The sequence below is a fragment of the Hippocampus guttulatus genome, chromosome 4 (assembly GCF_054856545.1).
Source record: "Hippocampus guttulatus isolate MCC_2025c chromosome 4, RoL_Hgut_1.0, whole genome shotgun sequence".
Classification (NCBI taxonomy): Eukaryota; Metazoa; Chordata; class Actinopteri; order Syngnathiformes; family Syngnathidae; genus Hippocampus; species Hippocampus guttulatus.
The window spans coordinates 27,219,898-27,225,983 of NC_141264.1; the positions used below are offsets into that span (position 1 = coordinate 27,219,898).

At 53.8% G+C, this 6,086-nt stretch overlaps 1 long non-coding RNA gene across 1 annotated transcript; it reads left to right on the forward strand.

Annotated features, from left to right (window-relative positions):
• Positions 1–796: 796 nt before the first annotated feature.
• LOC147207079 (uncharacterized) lies at positions 797–5,332 on the forward strand. Its single transcript, XR_015100593.1, has 3 exons — positions 797–1,040; positions 2,722–2,823; positions 2,897–5,332. It is a non-coding gene; the product is annotated as an uncharacterized LOC147207079 (long non-coding RNA).
• The last annotated feature ends 754 nt before the right edge of the window (positions 5,333–6,086 follow it).

Consider the following 6,086-nt stretch of genomic DNA (forward strand, 5'->3'; position numbering starts at 1 on the left):
TTGAATCGCTTCCTAATCGGCTCCTCCTCGGCGGGGTCGCGGGCGTGCCGGAGCCTCTGCCCTTGGTCTCGGGGCAGCGGACGGGGGCCCCCCTCAGCTGCTTGCCAGCCACCTTGTCTTAAGGAGCGTGTCTCGGACCTTGTCCAAATTGTTCTCGTGGCGGACGGAAGCCCGTCCGTCGCGCGGGCGCAATTGTGCGACCCCCTCCGCGGCCCCTGTTGGCTTTGCTTCGCACCCCCGGGAGGACGGAGATTGCTCTTTGGCCTCCTCGTGCATCGGGAGGTGAAAAGGCGTCGATTGGTCAGGGCAAAGAGTCATTCATTTCTCGGGGAGTTGCATGTGTCGACTGTGTGTGTGTGTGTGGGGGGGGGGGGGGGGGGTCAAAACGTTTCATTGTTGGACGCGTTGCGATGCTACTGATCTCTGCAGTTCGAGTTTGGACCTTTCTGAGCTATTTTTCCGTGCTCTTTATTTGACTCTGGAAATAAATACTTTTTCGAAGAATGAATTCAATTTCTTCACAAATGCCCCAACTTGCGAAAACATACAAATTGTGAACAATATAAATGGATCATGTGAATATTCCAAACCACTTGCAGAAAATGTGAACAGGTAAAAACATAACTTGAAAATTTCATGGGGAAAAAACCACCCCTTCAAAATCCAAACCCGTGAAGCTTTAGTCAGTAAAAGAACATGACGTTCAAAGCGTTCTGGCGACCCTGCGTTGTAAGTCATGAACGCCGGCATGCACTCTTGGTTTGGCGCCGTGCCGCCATGCTTCCAATCTCCTCGGTCGCGAATGACCCGCCCTCGGTTTTGCGACCGATCGAAGAGCGTCGGTCGGCGGAGGACTCGGTGTCCCACAATTCCTCGCTCCGCTCCCGCCGAACGAAGCGCGACCATGTCGGGCGCGGCCGAGGGCGGCTTGTGCGGCGCGAAGGTGACGCGTCGCTTCCGGCCGCCGAACGAAAGCAGAGAGGAGCCGCGGGGATAAGTCGCTGCCCAAATTGAACGGCGGCGACACGGTGCTGCTGGCGGTGAGTGGAAGCGAACGCCAGCGGCCGCGTCGCGCGGCGCGGACGCAACGCGAGCCTCCAAACGCGAACGCGACGAGGCCGCCGCCGCCGCGACGTTTGTGTGCTTGTGTGGGGATGCGTTGGTTGGCGAGCGATGAATTAGGACGCGGCGGTTTTGTTTTCCTGTCCGGGCGAACAAAGATGGAGGCGCGCGCGCGCGCCCATTGGCTTACGTTGCCATGGCGACAACACAGCCGCGGGGGTGATTGATCGCGACCCCGCCTTCAGTGGCCGAGCTGTGGACGCGCGCGAGTTGAGTTTGCGTGCGTTCGTTCCGTCCGGGTCACGTCTCGCCACGGCAACCAACAGGCAAACGGTCGAACCTTATTTTTTCCTTTTTCAACCTTCTCGGGAGAGAAGAACAACGAATTGAACGTACGGAGGGAGTTCATTTGCCTTCATTCAACCTTTGCAGGTAACCCACAGAAAGAGAAAAAAATGGCCACCGCGTTGCTTTGTTCTTCTTGATATCGCGACGCTCGCCAGTCATGCTAAAAGGCCAACCAAATAGGATCGTGAAGAGCAATGACTTGTATTTGTCCGGCTAACTCGCCGTACGATCGACTAATGGATGAAGACTCGAGTCACCGCGATGGATGTTGACGTCTCTGCTCGCGCACACAAAGTGGGGCGATTGCGTCCCGTGACGCGTGTCCTCTCGATGGGGGAGGCCAAGCGGAAGCAAGTCGAAAGCTCCGAGCGCCATCGGGACTGCGGTCGCCGGCTGTCGAACGAGGTGGGCCAGAGAGGCCTCGTCTCACCTCGGCAATAGTGTCGGAAACGGAGGCGGCCCAACATTTTCAATAGAGGCGGGCAACCGACTGCCCAACGTGTTGTTCTAAACCGAGGGGGTGTCAAATACAGACCGACGTTGAAAGGTGGGTGAAGCGTATCTCCGATTGAACGTCGTGTTGAATTGAATGAAGTGAACGTTTTGAAATTCAAATGTTTTGGCGAACGTGCCGTTCGAGCTCTCCGTCTCGATTTTTTTTTTCAAGCGGGGGGCGGAATTGTGGGAAAAGTGTCAATGTTTGGAATGAGAGCAAATTGCCTGCAAAGGTGTGACTATTTGCAAGACGTTGACGATGGGATGAATCGCGTCCAAAAAAGGCACGTCAAAGTGGCTCTAAGACTCTTGGGCGTCGTGAAAACGTTGACTCTGTTAGCGGAGCAGTAGCTCACGCGGGTTCACACGTGGACTTTTTATCGACGTCGACTCCTCTCTGATCTTTTTTTTTTTTTTGTGGTTCTCCACCAAGGCTAAAGAATGACTGAGTACCGTTTACGTAGTCGGTTCAATCCGTTCCTTGAAAGGTTTAAGCACGGCAACGTAGATGATATGCCGGTCAAAAAGGAAAGCAAAAATTGGTCTTCGTCAGAGGTCGCCAAGCCGCAAAATATCGCAGCGTCGTCACGCTTTGGCCGCGTTTGCTCGAAAGAAGAAAGTCGCGTGTGGTTCGCAGAGAACGCTGGAGGAACAGATGGAGAACCATCGAGACGTCCGCCAAAAACAGTTGTCGCGCCTCCGAGACGAGATTGAGCACGGGCGAAGAATCGACGACCAACTCGGGTTCCGTGACCGCAAAAGCCCAAAGAATCCATCCGAACCCCTTTCCTTTCCTTTCCTTTCCTTTCCTTTCAGCTTCAACGAGGCGCTTCAGCTGGACCTGCGGAAGCTTCAAGCCGAGGTGGATGGGTTGACGCGCGAGGAGCGCTGCAAAGAGCAGAAACTTCAGAAACTCGTGTAGGTTTTTCGGGCCTCGGTCATTCCCATCGACTCGTCTCGGCGTGACCTTCTCTGGCTTTCGGGTCCCTAGAGGAGAAGAGACGGCGAGACAAGGAGGAGCCGCAGGGTCTAGAAGAGACCGTGGTATGCGGACCGGCTCGCCTCTCTCTCGACGGGGCACGCGTCCGACTTTCCCCTTGAAGAATTGGAGACGCTCTCCGAGCTGAGAAAAGTCTTCATCCGGGACGTCGGCCATCGCGTCGGCGTGAGTCACGTCCGCGCGTGCGCTTCCCATCCTCGCGGCCGTCTTTACGGCCGGTCTCGCCGCGGTTTTGCGTCGGCCGGCCCGCTTGTTCTCCCGAGTGCGATAACCGTCGCTGTCGTGCGCGCGACGCAACGGCGTCCGGACGGCGACGGCGACGAGGGCGGAGGCGGTCTCGCTCGGAGGCAAAGGATCGTCTTTCTGGAAAACACTTTGGAGCGGCCGAGTAAAGTCCATAAACGGGTAAAACACTTTGGGGGCTGCGCAAAAAGGGCTCCATCTTCATTTTTGCGCAAGGCCGAGTCTAGTTTCCCGGTTTTGGGACCGCGGGGCATTCCGGCGGACGGAGCCGGCGCACCCCCGGCGTACTCGCCAACGCGGTGTCAAAAGGGCCGCGGCTTCATGATTGTGACCCGGCAAGTCTAGTTTAGCGTGCGGGTGCGCGTCGGGGACCGCGCTGTGCCTCGATGGGCGTTCCGCCGTGTTTGATTGCACGGCACGTATCAAATATCAAAAGAAGGAAAACTCCAGCCACGCGGACAGTCGGGACTGTGTTGTGCGCTCGACTTTTGCTGGGCGCGAAGGTTCGACCCTTCGGGATTACAAACTGCCCGCTTGTCTTATTCACTCTCGGACTTTGTTACTTAAAAATCATTTTTCTTTGTTTTTCGTTTTTGTTTTTCCTCTCAAAATGAGATCATCCCCAATTTTCTCCCGGTCCGCATTTATTTGACTTCAGCGGGCACGCGCTGTTTTCGATGACTATTTTTGGCCACGGTAAGTCAGAGTTGTTGGACTTCATTGAACATTCGTAGCTTGAAGCCATCGAAGCGGAGACGTTTTCAAGTTTGTCGTGTTTCCTCTGTCCTACGGCAGGCTGTTGTGTTGTTTTGCGTAAAGCGCGAGGAAAATCGCGATCGTATCTGAGGTATTATTCAAATGGACAATTCTGAGCCCTCGTAGCTGGTGGGAGACGACGCCGACCTTCGGTGTGAGCCGCCCAAGCTGGAAAAACGTTTTCGGGCGACGGCCGAGAGAGTGAAATCCCTGGAGGGCGCTCCAAGGGGCGCCAAGGGAGCGGCGGCCAGAGACCGCGAGCGTTACCAACAGGAAGTGGAGCGCATCAAAGAGGCGGTCCGCTTGGAGAATCCGGCCAGGAGGCTCCACTCTGCTCCAATTGGCACGTTTCCAAAATACCTCCGCTAATTCTGCTTCGCCGTCGTCTAATAGGCGCATTTCTTGTCCGCCCGACCCTCCCGCAGCCGAACCCATCCGACCCGGACGGCAGCACCAGCGCTCCCTCTCCGTCCGAGGAGGCGGGGCCGATATTGCTCCGCGTCTTCACTTGCTCCCCGCAAAGTCAGCGAAGCCCCAGCGAGAAGAGCAGTCCACGATGCGGACAGAGCGGGTCTCGGGCGCCGGGGCGGGCCGCGCGAATGAACGTCGTCGTCTTCTCCGCTTGACCGGGGTCAAATGACTCGTGACACTTACGGCTCGATTGTCGTCGTCGAAGGGAAATTCGATGTTTTCATTATTAGTCATTTGGAATATCGGGAGTACGACGCAAATATTTGTGCCGATGAGGTCAAAAAAATGAAGCCGCTCCATTGGTCAGTGACACGTGGAATGCGCAATCGCTGAATTTTGAAACGTCCGTCTTGTTTCGGCACTCGCGTGAGGAAGGAAACGCAAGCGTCTTGTTCCGGGTGGCCCAAACGGAGCTCCTTCGCGCCGTGACCGCGTTGATATTTCCGCGTGTCATTTGTCCTTTCTAGACCGAGTCGTTCATTCCCGTTGACTGGCGAGCAGTGAAGTAGCAGAACATGCGCTGCGTTTTTGTCACTTGTCGAGATGAACTTGTTGAAATCCTGCATTTCAATCGTGCCAATTGGCTTAGTGGGAAACGGTGAGCGATGTCACCGTGAACAAACTGTGTTTTGGAACGTTAACCGAGTCGCTTTTTACGATGGAGCGCATCGTGAACCCGACTCCCTTTTGATCGACGTAAACCATTGTCCCCGCGCTCCCAAATGGCGCTCCCCCATCCCTTAGGACCGACGGAGCCTTGTTCAACTGCTGTTCAACATGGAAGCCTTCTCCACTCGGTTCTTCAAAGCTCTCTCTCTGTCTCTCTCTCCTGCGGTTGCACCGTGGTTGAGAGGAGAGACATTTCATCTGTGCTGTATGTTGCACACAGAGCATATTTGACAATAAAGTTGACTTGACTTTTACCGGCATGAAAAAGTGATGACGTGAGAAAAGAAAGTCTGTCCTGTCATGTCACTAGAGCTGCTGGATGATTTAGGTGTTAGATTGCTTCATTCTTAGCAATAAACTATCAACTCTGAAAACTCACAAGACGGGAGCTTCCAAGGCCAGAATGTGGCTCCCTCCGGTGGACACGTCGCACCATCGCACCCATCCCGTCTGAACTTCCAGTTCCATCGCGGTAGCACATTAAAAACCACATTTATGAAAGCAAACTGAAATCAATCTGAGCTGATTATGAAAGGGGAGATAAAACGACTGAATATATAATGTATCCAAAACAAATAAGAAGGTAATGTCACAAAACATGCATTTAAACACGATTTTTAGTGCCACAAAGCATGGTGGGAGCTCTTGCTAAAAAAAAACCCAACTGAAATCTAAACCAAGTGCCTCGGCTTTGAGGGGTTGATCCCGTTTCTCCTCTCTGTTAATATTTGCCCCGTTGTGGAGAAGATTCTGTCTGAGGGGACACAGCCGGTATGATTTGTCTTGATTAGCCAGCCGCGGGGGAAGGGAATCAAGTTGATTGACTCCAGTCGGGCTTAAGTGGACAACTTTGGGGGCATTTTAAATTTGTTACCGCAGCTCCTGGAACCAAAGTGCTGTGGCTAATCTGCGAAAACATTGTGACTAGATTGGACAGGATTTGCTTGGTTTTTATTTTTTTAATACGGATTGATTTGGGTCATGCTCATTCCTTGAATCTTAAGACTTCTTTATGACCAGCAAATAGGTGACCTTTATGACA